A 14,447-nucleotide genomic window follows, 5' to 3' on the forward strand; every position below is an offset into this window, starting at 1 on the left:
TTACAGGTGCCGGACCCACCCCTACCCTTTGCCCTCGATGTCGCTACCACAGATACCACCTTATCAGCGGTATTCCTTCAGAAGAAACATGGCCGATTCTGCCGAGTGGAATACGCATCTCACTTGTTAACGTCAGTAGAAAGGGCCTTTACAATGTGTGAAAAAGATTTGCTGTCCGTCTTCTAGGTGATTCAAAATTTTACGTTTATTGTCAGCCTCAGCCCCGTTACTATCTGAACTGAACACACACCCTTCCAGTTGTTACTGGATGGACGGGTGAAGGACGGTAATGTGATATTGTCAGCCTCAGCCCCATTACTATCCTAACTGAACACAAACCCTTCCAGTTGTTACTGGATGGACGGGTGAAGGACGGTAATGTTATATTGTCAGCCTCAGCCCCGTTACTATCTTAACTGAACACACACCCTTCCAGTTGTTACTGGATGGACGGGTGAAGGACGGTAATGTGATATTGTCAGCCTCAGCCCCATTACTATCCTAACTGAACACAAACCCTTCCAGTTGTTACTGGATGGACGGGTGAAGGACGGTAATGTTATATTGTCAGCCTCAGCCCCGTTACTATCTTAACTGAACACACACCCTTCCAGTTGTTACTGGATGGACGGGTGAAGGACGGTAATGTGATATTGTCAGCCTCAGCCCCATTACTATCCTAACTGAACACAAACCCTTCCAGTTGTTACTGGATGGACGGGTGAAGGACGGTAATGTGATATTGTCAGCCTCAGCCCCATTACTATCCTAACTGAACACAAACCCTTCCAGTTGTTACTGGATGGACGGTTGAAGGACGGTAATGTTATATTGTCAGCCTCAGCCCTCTTACTATCCTAACTGAACACACACCCTTCCAGTTGTTAGTGGATGGACGGTTGAAGGACGGTAATGTTATATTGTCAGCCTCAGCCCTGTTACTATCCTAACTGAACACACACCCTTCCAGTTGTTACTGGATGGACGGTTGAAGGACGGTAATGTTATATTGTCAGCCTCAGCCCTGTTACTATCCTAACTGAACACACGCCCTTCCAGTTGTTACTGGATGGATGACTGAAGGACGGTAATGTTATATTGTCAGCCTCAGCCCTGTTACTATCCTAACTGAACACACACCCTTCCAGTTGTTTGTGGAAGGACGTCTGAAGGATGGTAATGTTATATTGTCAGCCTCAGCCCTGTTACTATCCTAACTGAACACACACCCTTCCAGTTGTTACTGGATGGACGGTTGAAGGACGGTAATGTTATATTGTCAGCCTCAGCCCTGTTACTATCCTAACTGAACACACACCCTTCCAGTTGTTACTGGATGGACGGTTGAAGGACGGTAATGTTATATTGTCAGCCTCAGCCCTGTTACTATCCTAACTGAACACACACCCTTCCAGTTGTTACTGGATGGACGGTAGAAGGACGGTAATGTTATATTGTCAGCCTCAGCCCTGTTACTATCCTAACTGAACACACACCCTTCCAGTTGTTACTGGATGGATGACTGAAGGACGGTAATGTTATATTGTCATCCTCAGCCCTGTTACTATCCTAACTGAACACACACCCTTCCAGTTGTTACTGGATGGACGGTAGAAGGACGGTAATGTTATATTGTCAGCCTCAGCCCTGTTACTATCCTAACTGAACACACACCCTTCCAGTTGTTACTGGATGGACGGTAGAAGGACGGTAATGTTATATTGTCAGCCTCAGCCCTGTTACTATCCTAACTGAACACACACCCTTCCAGTTGTTATTGGATGGACGGTTGAAGGACGGTAATGTTATATTGTCATCCTCAGCCCTGTTACTATCCTAACTGAACACACACCCTTCCAGTTGTTACTGGATGGACGGTAGAAGGACGGTAATGTTATATTGTCAGCCTCAGCCCTGTTACTATCCTAACTGAACACACACCCTTCCAGTTGTTACTGGATGGACGGTTGAAGGACGGTAATGTTATATTGTCAGCCTCAGCCTTGTTACTATCCTAACTGAACACACTCCCTTCCAGTTGTTACTGGATGGATGACTGAAGGACGGTAATGTTATATTGTCAGCCTCAGCCCTGTTACTATCCTAACTGAACACACACCCTTCCAGTTGTTTGTGGAAGGACGTCAGAAGGATGGTAATGTTATATTGTCAGCCTCAGCCCTGTTACTATCCTAACTGAACACACACCCTTCCAGTTGTTACTGGATGGACGGTTGAAGGACGGTAATGTTATATTGTCAGCCTCAGCCCTGTTACTATCCTAACTGAACACACACCCTTCCAGTTGTTACTGGATGGACGGTTGAAGGACGGTAATGTTATATTGTCAGCCTCAGCCCTGTTACTATCCTAACTGAACACACACCCTTCCAGTTGTTATTGGATGGACGGTTGAAGGACGGTAATGTTATATTGTCATCCTCAGCCCTGTTACTATCCTAACTGAACACACACCCTTCCAGTTGTTACTGGATGGACGGTAGAAGGACGGTAATGTTATATTGTCAGCCTCAGCCCTGTTACTATCCTAACTGAACACACACCCTTCCAGTTGTTACTGGATGGATGACTGAAGGACGGTAATGTTATATTGTCATCGTCAGCCCTGTTACTATCCTAACTGAACACACACCCTTCCAGTTGTTACTGGATGGACGGTAGAAGGACGGTAATGTTATATTGTCAGCCTCAGCCCTGTTACTATCCTAACTGAACACACACCCTTCCAGTTGTTACTGGATGGATGGTTGAAGGACGGTAATGTTATATTGTCAGCCTCAGCCCTGTTACTATCCTAACTGATCACACACCCTTCCAGTTGTTACTGGATGGATGGTTGAAGGACGGTAATGTTATATTGTCATCCTCAGCCCTGTTACTATCCTAACTGAACACACACCCTTCCAGTTGTTACTGGATGGATGACTGAAGGACGGTAATGTTATATTGTCATCCTCAGCCCTGTTACTATCCTAACTGAACACACACCCTTCCAGTTGTTACTGGATGGACGGTAGAAGGACGGTAATGTTATATTGTCAGCCTCAGCCCTGTTACTATCCTAACTGAACACACACCCTTCCAGTTGTTACTGGATGGACGGTAGAAGGACGGTAATGTTATATTGTCAGCCTCAGCCCTGTTACTATCCTAACTGAACACACACCCTTCCAGTTGTTATTGGATGGACGGTTGAAGGACGGTAATGTTATATTGTCATCCTCAGCCCTGTTACTATCCTAACTGAACACACACCCTTCCAGTTGTTACTGGATGGACGGTAGAAGGACGGTAATGTTATATTGTCAGCCTCAGCCCTGTTACTATCCTAACTGAACACACACCCTTCCAGTTGTTACTGGATGGACGGTTGAAGGACGGTAATGTTATATTGTCAGCCTCAGCCTTGTTACTATCCTAACTGAACACACACCCTTCCAGTTGTTACTGGATGGACGGTAGAAGGACGGTAATGTTATATTGTCAGCCTCAGCCCTGTTACTATCCTAACTGAACACACACCCTTCCAGTTGTTACTGGATGGATGACTGAAGGACGGTAATGTTATATTGTCATCCTCAGCCCTGTTACTATCCTAACTGAACACACACCCTTCCAGTTGTTACTGGATGGACGGTAGAAGGACGGTAATGTTATATTGTCAGCCTCAGCCCTGTTACTATCCTAACTGAACACACACCCTTCCAGTTGTTACTGGATGGATGGTTGAAGGACGGTAATGTTATATTGTCAGCCTCAGCCCTGTTACTATCCTAACTGATCACACACCCTTCCAGTTGTTACTGGATGGATGGTTGAAGGACGGTAATGTTATATTGTCATCCTCAGCCCTGTTACTATCCTAACTGAACACACACCCTTCCAGTTGTTACTGGATGGATGACTGAAGGACGGTAATGTTATATTGTCATCCTCAGCCCTGTTACTATCCTAACTGAACACACACCCTTCCAGTTGTTACTGGATGGACGGTAGAAGGACGGTAATGTTATATTGTCAGCCTCAGCCCTGTTACTATCCTAACTGAACACACACCCTTCCAGTTGTTACTGGATGGACGGTAGAAGGACGGTAATGTTATATTGTCAGCCTCAGCCCTGTTACTATCCTAACTGAACACACACCCTTCCAGTTGTTACTGGATGGACGGTTGAAGGACGGTAATGTTATATTGTCAGCCTCAGCCCTGTTACTATCCTAACTGAACACACACCCTTCCAGTTGTTATTGGATGGACGGTTGAAGGACGGTAATGTTATATTGTCATCCTCAGCCCTGTTACTATCCTAACTGAACACACACCCTTCCAGTTGTTACTGGATGGACGGTAGAAGGACGGTAATGTTATATTGTCAGCCTCAGCCCTGTTACTATCCTAACTGAACACACACCCTTCCAGTTGTTACTGGATGGATGGTTGAAGGACGGTAATGTTATATTGTCAGCCTCAGCCCTGTTACTATCCTAACTGATCACACACCCTTCCAGTTGTTACTGGATGGATGGTTGAAGGACGGCAATGTTATATTGTCAGCCTCAGCCCTGTTACTATCCTAACTGAACACACACCCTTCCAGTTGTTATTGGATGGACGGTTGAAGGACGGTAATGTTATATTGTCAGCCTCAGCCCTGTTACTATCCTAACTGAACACACACCCTTCCAGTTGTTACTGGATGGACGGTTGAAGGACGGTAATGTTATATTGTCAGCCTCAGCCCTGTTACTATCCTAACTGAACACACACCCTTCCAGTTGTTACTGGATGGACGGTTGAAGGACGGTAATGTTATATTGTCAGCCTCAGCCCTGTTACTATCCTAACTGAACACACACCCTTCCAGTTGTTATTGGATGGACGGTTGAAGGACGGTAATGTTATATTGTCATCCTCAGCCCTGTTACTATCCTAACTGAACACACACCCTTCCAGTTGTTACTGGATGGACGGTAGAAGGACGGTAATGTTATATTGTCAGCCTCAGCCCTGTTACTATCCTAACTGAACACACACCCTTCCAGTTGTTACTGGATGGATGACTGAAGGACGGTAATGTTATATTGTCATCCTCAGCCCTGTTACTATCCTAACTGAACACACACCCTTCCAGTTGTTACTGGATGGACGGTAGAAGGACGGTAATGTTATATTGTCAGCCTCAGCCCTGTTACTATCCTAACTGAACACACACCCTTCCAGTTGTTACTGGATGGATGGTTGAAGGACGGTAATGTTATATTGTCAGCCTCAGCCCTGTTACTATCCTAACTGATCACACACCCTTCCAGTTGTTACTGGATGGATGGTTGAAGGACGGCAATGTTATATTGTCAGCCTCAGCCCTGTTACTATCCTAACTGAACACACACCCTTCCAGTTGTTATTGGATGGACGGTTGAAGGACGGTAATGTTATATTGTCAGCCTCAGCCCTGTTACTATCCTAACTGAACACACACCCTTCCAGTTGTTACTGGATGGACGGTAGAAGGACGGTAATGTTATATTGTCAGCCTCAGCCCTGTTACTATCCTAACTGAACACACACCCTTCCAGTTGTTACTGGATGGACGGTGGAAGGACGGTAATGTTATATTGTCATCCTCAGCCCTGTTACTATCCTAACTGAACACACGCCCTTCCAGTTGTTATTGGATGGACGGTTGAAGGACGGTAATGTTATATTGTCATCCTCAGCCCTGTTACTATCCTAACTGAACACACACCCTTCCAGTTGTTACTGGATGGACGGTAGAAGGACGGTAATGTTATATTGTCAGCCTCAGCCCTGTTACTATCCTAACTGAACACACACCCTTCCAGTTGTTACTGGATGGATGGTTGAAGGACGGTAATGTTATATTGTCAGCCTCAGCCCTGTTACTATCCTAACTGAACACACACCCTTCCAGTTGTTACTGGATGGATGACTGAAGGACGGTAATGTTATATTGTCAGCCTCAACCCTGTTACTATCCTAACTGAACACACACCCTTCCAGTTGTTAGTGGATGGACGGCTGAAGGACGGTAATGTTATATTGTCAGCCTCAGCCCTGTTACTATCCTAACTGAACACACACCCTTCCAGTTGTTACTGGATGGACGGTTGAAGGACGGTAATGTTATATTGTCAGCATCAGCCCTCTTACTATCCTAACTGAACACACACCCTTCCAGTTGTTACTGGATGGATGACTGAAGGACGGTAATGTTATATTGTCCGCCTCAGCCCCGTTACTATCCTAACTGAACACACACCCTTCCAGTTGTTACTGGATGGATGACTGAAGGACGGTAATGTTATATTGTCAGCCTCAGCCCTGTTACTATCTTAACTGAACACACACCCTTCCAGTTGTTAGTGGATGGACGGCTGAAGGACGGTAATGTTATATTGTCAGCCTCAGCCCCGTTACTATCTTAACTGAACACACACCCTTCCAGTTGCTACTGGATGGATGACTGAAGGACGGTAATGTTATATTGTCAGCCTCAGCCCTGTTACTATCCGAACTGAACACACACCCTTCCAGTTGTTACTGGATGGATGGTTGAAGGACGGTAATGTTATATTGTCAGCCTCAGCCCTGTTACTATCCTAACTGAACACTCACCCTTCCAGTAGTTTGTGGAAGGACGTCTGAAGGACGGTAATGTTATATTGTCAGCCTCAGCCCTGTTACTATCCTAACTGAACACACACCCTTCCAGTTGTTACTGGATGGACGGTTGAAGGACGGTAACGTTATAATGTCAGCCTCAGCCTTGTTACTATCCTAACTGAACACACACCCTTCCAGTTGTTACTGGATGGACGGTTGAAGGACGGTAATGTTATATTGTCATCCTCAGCCTTGTTACTAACCTAACTGAACACACGCCCTTCCAGTTGTTACTGGATGGATGGTTGAAGGACGGTAATGTTATATTGTCAGCCTCAGCCCCGTTACTATCCTAACTGAATACACACCCTTCCAGTTGTTACTGGATGGATGACTGAAGGACGGTAATGTTATATTGTCAGCCTCAGCCCTGTTACTATCCTAACTGAACACACACCCTTCCAGTTGTTACTGGATGGATGACTGAAGGACGGTAATGTTATATTGTCAGCCTCAGCCCTGTTACTATCCTAACTGAACACACACCCTTCCAGTTGTTACTGGATGGATGACTGAAGGACGGTAATGTTATATTGTCAGCCTCAGCCCTCTTACTATCCTAACTGAACACACTCCCTTCCAGTTGTTACTGGATGGACGGTTGAAGGACGGTAATGTTATATTATCAGCCTCAGCCCTGTTACTATCCTAACTGAACACACACCCTTCCAGTTGTTACTGGATGGATGACTGAAGGACGGTAATGTTATATTGTCAGCCTCAGCCCTCTTACTATCCTAACTGAACACACTCCCTTCCAGTTGTTACTGGATGGACGGTTGAAGGACGGTAATGTTATATTATCAGCCTCAGCCCCGTTACTATCCTAACTGAACACACACCCTTCCAGTTGCTAGTGGATGGATGACTGAAGGACAGTAATGTTATATTGTCAGCCTCAGCCCCGTTACTATCCTAACTGAACACACACCCTTCCAGTTGCTAGTGGATGGACGACTGAAGGACGGTAATGTTAGTCAGAATCACATTGCTCGGTGGGCCTTGCTCTTGCAAAGTTGATATATTTCAGTAAAAAAGGAAAATACTTTGACATGCTTGGCAGACAATTTAATCTACCAGGCTGAACCCCATGAGTGTCAGGTTTTGACAGAAAAGGCCCTCAAGGGACATTTTGTGTCAAAATCATTGCGGGGCGGGAGTGTCCAATGGAAGAAATCAGAAATCAAACCAGCACTCAACATTTTTGTTGATGGTTCATCTGCAGTGGAGGATGGGATTAGGCAGGCAAAGTGCGAATTACATATACAGGATCATAATGGAAAATCTATTAAAGACATTGCCTTCCAGTTACTGGCGAGTTTAAGTGTGCAGTGTGCCGAACGAGCTGCAGTCACTTTGTGGTGACACAACCACATGTTTCCCCCACTGGTTGATATAAATTCTGACAGTATGTACGTGTGTAACAGTTTAACCGAGTACCTACCTCTGTGGGAAGCCAGAGGTTTTGTGTCAGCAGATGGCAAACCTTTTCCATCTGTCCTGTTACTGCAGATAATAGTAGATGCAGCGAGGAGAGGATTACAGAAAATACTATGATATATTGACCTATGTTGTGAAAATTGGAAAGGAGATAATTGGGACAACTTTGTCTAAGTGCAGTCTGGAAAACCAGGTGGTCATGTGTCCTCACTCTATATATATATATATATATATTATATATATATATATATATATATATATATATATATATATATATATATATATATATATATATATATATATATATATATATATATATATATATATATATATATATATATATATATATATATATATATATATATATATATATATATATATATATATATATATATATATATATATATATATATATATATATATATATATATATATATATATATATAGAGTGAGGACACATGACCACCTGGTTTTCCAGACTGCACTTATATATATATACATACATACATATAAAACAGCAGAATCAAAATGTGGATTTAATACCACTATAAATTGCACTATGGAAACTAGGAAGGCATTATCAGGTTAACCCATGTGGCCTATAAGGCAAAGGGGAGATATTGCTTAACCACCACAATGAAGAAGTACCAGTATGGACATAACCGGATTTGTCTGGTGAGCAACAGTACGTCGCTTGTCAACCCACAAATACCAACTGGAGTAGAGAAGACGGAGTTGGTCGGCATACATAAAAGAAAGACAGAAACGATAATTGTTACAGAAAGTATTAAGGACGACTTGATAAATTACCTGCGAGAATATTAATAAGCTATTCAGCCATTGCCCAAACGTTTGGGTCAAGAGAGGCAGCAACGAGAAACCATTGATGTAGTGTACTACAATCTGGAACAACAGTGGAAGATGAAACAAGTTCAGATTGATGAGATAAATGATTCTACCTGGTGGGAGGACTTATGGAACTGGGGGTTAAACGTGAAGATACACCCTGGTTTAGAAATATCTCCCATGTCCTGATAGTCGTTTCGGGTGTCATGGTGATAGATGTGACATACTTAATTTGGAAACTTAAGAAATTGATTAAGGAATGTGAGAGGATGTATGAACACAGGTTGGACAGCGACCTTAAAGGCAATCAGTATTCGAAGTTGCTCCATTAAAATATTGACAATTAATTATGTAACACGAGGGTAGTTGTATAACTATTGGTAGATACTTAAAATGAATTAATGAATGACAAATGCATTCTAAAAGTTAAATTGCGACTGCGTTATGCTCGCACAAGTGATTAATTATGTAACAATGATGTTAACATTGTGCTTTCTTTAACATTACACTGCTTATGATCTTGCGTTAACAATGAAATTATAATTGCACAAGTGTACTACCTGAGAGACATGAGAGTGTGATCCCTTGGGCATAGCCCTGCATGATCAGAGGGGGACGGGGGTGGTGGGGGTGTGTGTGGTGGTGGTGGGTGTCGACTCAGTAAAAACACATAAGAACGTAATTGAAACAATGAGGCTCGTCACACAACAATACACAACGTTTTGAAACATAGAGGGGCTGGTTAGAAGGAGCACAGCAAACAGATGGTCAAGGAATTGTAGACCATACAGAAAAGCAGGCTGAAACAAGAGAGAGATTCTACCAGACAGTGTCCCTGCACAAACCAGATAAAGGAGTTTCTATTGGCATGAGGTATGATTAGACTCACAGTAGACAATGGCTGAAAATGGTGACAGCACGAGAACCCCGAGGAGAGAACACTCAAGAAAATTCCCTGAGTCATGGACTCAGAGAATAGAAAGGCAGCCGCTAGTCTGAGACTGATCACCTCGTGTCTTGGGGTAGTATAACATGCAAGTAGTGAGTGCTTGTACCTGATGATTTAATGTGTGAATAAACATTGATATACCTTCCACCAGTCCGATTCTGTGAATTCTTCAAGAGGAAGTGCAGATTAGGCACAGCAACAATCTGATAGCTCTATACAAGGTCTTACCAGGAACATAAACACAAGCAACGCCTAGAGAGAAAATTACACGACCAGTAACAAAATTAGCAATGCTTTGTCGAGTTAACAGCCTTTATCAAAGACTCACCAGGACTAACAACAACAGCAAAGAGGGATGAGAAAATGACAGGGGCAGTAATTCAGTTAAACACGGTTCATAGAATTAATAGCTGGATAAAGAGTCTTACCAGGAACACCAATAATAGCGAGGATGGGATAGTAAATATATTGAATAACCTGAAGAGCTAAAAAGATCCGATAGTCTAATGAGAACCAGTCATAATATGTGGAAAGATCGTCAAATTGCCAGATGAAACTCCTGTCCATTGTTGTAACATTCCCATCGATTGTTTTCAGATTCTGACCCATTGTTGTAACATTCCCATCTATTGTTCTCAGATTCTGATCTATCCTCTCCCTCTGTCTGGAGCTGTTTGTCCCTCTTACTGCCGGGTTTGATGCTCCTGTTAACACTATGTGATAATACATTGAAATGACTCCCATATTAATAGAAGATGGAAACCCTCCAGTGAAACAATTAGGGTTCATGGAGACTGACATTAACTCCAGTCACTGAACAAACAGTTTCAGTTAACCCCTTTCAGTCCAGCACTGTTTGTACCACAATAAAGTTGAACATTTGTCCGGTCTGGATGGGATGTATGAAAGATGCTGAGGGAAGGAAAGGTGGGAATAGCGGAGGCACTGAACAGAATTTTTCAATCCTCCTTGGATATGGGAGTTGTGACAGAGGTCTGGAGGGTTGTAAATGTTACACCCTACTTGAAAAAAAGGAGCGATTGAGTAAACACTGTATTTACTGACCAGACAGTTTAACGTCACTGATGGGGAAATTTCATAACCCAGGACAAATATATTCATTGCTTTGAAAAACATGGAATAATAAATAGACAGTAGTAGGGATATGGTGATGAAAAAGCATGTCTGGCAAACCTCAACAACGACTTATATTTATATAGTGCTTTTAATGTTATAAAACATCCCAAAGTGCTTCTCAGGATCATTACGAAGCAAAGTATGACACTGAGACACAACATGAGATATTAGATCAGATGGCCAACAGCTTGAACAAAGAGATAGGTTTTAAGGAGTACCTGAAAGGAGGAAAGCGAGACGGAAAGGTGGTGACCGTAGCGGAGTGGTAATATTACCAAAATTGTAATACTGAGGCTCAGGCTGATTCTCGGAGGACATGGGTTCAAATCCCACCGTGGTAACTGGTGCAATTTAAAATTCAATATGAGCTAAAATTCAATTAATTAATACAAATCTGCATTTGAAAACTATTCTCAGCAATGGTGCCATGATGCTATCATTGATCGTCATAAAAAAAGACCGCAATTGTTGACAACGCGATCGGTAGGTGGCGCTGTTTTGGCACATGCGCAAATACAGCATGTGCCACGAAAACGTCACAGCTTGCGACTGTCGCAGCTGCCAGGACTAAAGATGGCGCTGCTCAAAGAATCACAGAGATGAAACCTGACAAACACGTGGCAGAATTCAATGGCCGGAGTGAGAGAGTGGAGCGGGCCGGGGAGATCAGCGCGGGGGGGGGGGAGATCAGCGCGGGGGCCGGGGAGATCAGCGCGGGGGGGGGGGGGAGATCAGCGCGGGGGCCGGGGAGATCAGCGCGGGGGCTGGGAGATCAGCGCGGGGGCTGGGAGATCAGCGCGGGGGCCGGGGAGATCAGCGCGGGGGCTGGGAGATCAGCGCGGGGGCCGGGGAGATCAGCGCGGGGGCCGGGGAGATCAGCGCGGGGGCCGGGGAGATCAGCGCGGGGGCCGGGAGATCAGCGCGGGGGCCGGGGAGATCAGCGCGGGGGCTGGGAGATCAGCGCGGGGGCTGGGAGATCAGCGCGGGGGCTGGGAGATCAGCGTGGGGGCTGGGAGATCAGCGCGGGGGCCGGGGAGATCAGCGCGGGGGGGGGAGATCAGCGCGGGGGCCGGGGAGATCAGCGCGGGGGCCGGGGAGATCAGCGCGGGGGCCGGGGAGATCAGCGCGGGGGCTGGGAGATCAGCGCGGGGGCCGGGGAGATCAGCGCGGGGGCCGGGGAGATCAGCGCGGGGGCCGGGGAGATCAGCGCGGGGGGGGGGGGAGATCAGCGCGGGGGACGGGGAGATCAGCGCGGGGGCTGGGAGATCAGCGCCGGGGCCGGGGAGATCAGCGCGGGGGCCGGGGAGATAAGCGCGGGGGGGGGGAGATCAGCGCGGGTGCCGGGGAGATCAGCGCGGGGGGGGGGAGATCAGCGCGGGGGGGGGGGGGAGATCAGTGCGGGGGGTGGGAGATCAGCGCGGGGTCTGGGAGATCAGCGCGGGGGCCGGGGAGATCAGCGCGGGGGGGGGGGAGATCAGCGCGGGGGCTGGGAGATCAGCGCGGGGGCCGGGGAGATCAGCGCGGGGGGGGGAGATCAGCGCGGGGGGGGGAGATCAGCGCGGGGGGGGGAGATCAGCGCGGGGGGGGGAGATCAGCGCGGGGGGGGGAGATCAGCGCGGGGGGGGGAGATCAGCGCGGGGGGGGAGATCAGCGCGGGGGCCGGGGAGATCAGCGCGGGGGGGGGAGATCAGCGCGGGGGGGGAGATCAGCGCGGGGGGGGAGATCAGCGCGGGGGGGGGAGAACAGCGCGGGGGGGGGAGATCAGCGCCGGGGGGGGGAGATTAGCGCGGCGGGGGAGATCAGCGCGGGGGTGGGGAGATCAGCGCGGGGGCCGGGGAGATCAGCGCGGGGGCCGGGGAGATCAGCGCGGGGGCCGGGGAGATCAGCGCGGTGGCCGGGGAAAGCAGCGCGGGGGGGGGAGATCAGCGCGGGGGGGGGGAGATCAGCGCGGGGGGGGGGAGATCTGCGCGGGGGGGGGAGATCAGCGCGGGGGGGGGAGATCAGCGCGGGGGCCGGGGAAAGCAGCGCGGGGGCCGGGGAGATCAGCGCAGGGGGGGGGAGATCAGCGCGGGGGCCGGGGAGATCAGCGCGGGGGGGGGGAGATCAGCGCGGGGCCGGGGAGATCAGCGCGGGGGGGGGGAGAACAGCGCGGGGGCCGGGGAGATCAGCGCGGGGGCCGGGGAGATCAGCGCGGGGGCCGGGGAGATCAGCGCGGGGGGGGGGAGAATAGCGCGGGGGGGGAGATCAGCGCGGGGGGGGGGAGATCAGCGCGGGGGCCGGGGAGATCAGCGCGGGGGCCGGGGAGATCAGCGCGGGGGGGGGGAGATCAGCGCGGGGGGGGGAGATCAGCGCGGGGGGGGGCGATCAGCGGGGGGGGGAGATCAGCGCGGGGGCTGGGAGATCAGCGCGGGGGGGGAGATCAGCGCGGGGGGGGGGAGATCAGCGCGGGGGGGGGAGATCAGCGCGTGGGCTGGGAGATCAGCGCGGGGGGGGGAGATCAGCGCGGGGGCCGGGGAGATCAGCGCGGGGGGGGGGAGATCAGCGGGGGTGCCGGGGAGATCAGCGCGGGGGGGGGAGATCAGCGCGGAGGGGGAGATCAGCGCGGGGGCCGGGGAGATCAGCGCGGGGGCCGGGGAGATCAGCGCGGGGGCCGGGGAGATCAGCGCGGGGGGGGGGAGATCAGCGCGGGGGGGGGAGATCAGCGCGGGGGGGGGAGATCAGCGCGGGGGCCGGGGAGATCAGCGCGGGGGCCGGGGAGATCAGCGCGGGGGCCGGGGAGATCAGCGCGGGGGGGGGGGGAGATCAGCGCGGGGGGGGGGAGATCAGCGCGGGGGCCGGGGAGATCAGCGCGGGGGCCGGGGAGATCAGCGCGGGGGCCGGGGAGATCAGAGCGGGGGGGGGGGGAGATCAGCGCGGGGGCCGGGGAGATCAGCGCGGGGGCCGGGGAGATCAGCGCGGGGGGGGGGAGATCAGCGCGGGGGCCGGGGAGATCAGCGCGGGGGGGGGAGATCAGCGCGGGGGGGGGAGATCAGCGCGGGGTGGGGGGAGATCAGCGCGGGGGCCGGGGAGATCAGCGCGGGGGGGGGGGAGATCAGCGCGGGGGCCGGGGAGATCAGCGCGGGGGGGGGAGATCAGCGCGGGGGGGGGGGAGATCAGCGCGGTGGGGGGGAGATCAGCGTGGGGGCCGGGGAGATCAGCGCGGGGGGGGGAGATCAGCGCGGGGGGGGGAGATCAGCGCGGGGGGGGGGAGATCAGCGCGGGGGCCGGGGAGATCAGCGCGGGGGGGGGAGATCAGCGCGGGGGGGGGAGATCAGCGCGGGGGGGGCGATCAGCGGGGGGTGGAGATCAGCGCGGGGGCTGGGAGATCAG

This window comes from Heterodontus francisci, unplaced genomic scaffold (genome assembly GCF_036365525.1).
Source record: "Heterodontus francisci isolate sHetFra1 unplaced genomic scaffold, sHetFra1.hap1 HAP1_SCAFFOLD_185, whole genome shotgun sequence".
Classification (NCBI taxonomy): domain Eukaryota; kingdom Metazoa; phylum Chordata; class Chondrichthyes; order Heterodontiformes; family Heterodontidae; genus Heterodontus; species Heterodontus francisci.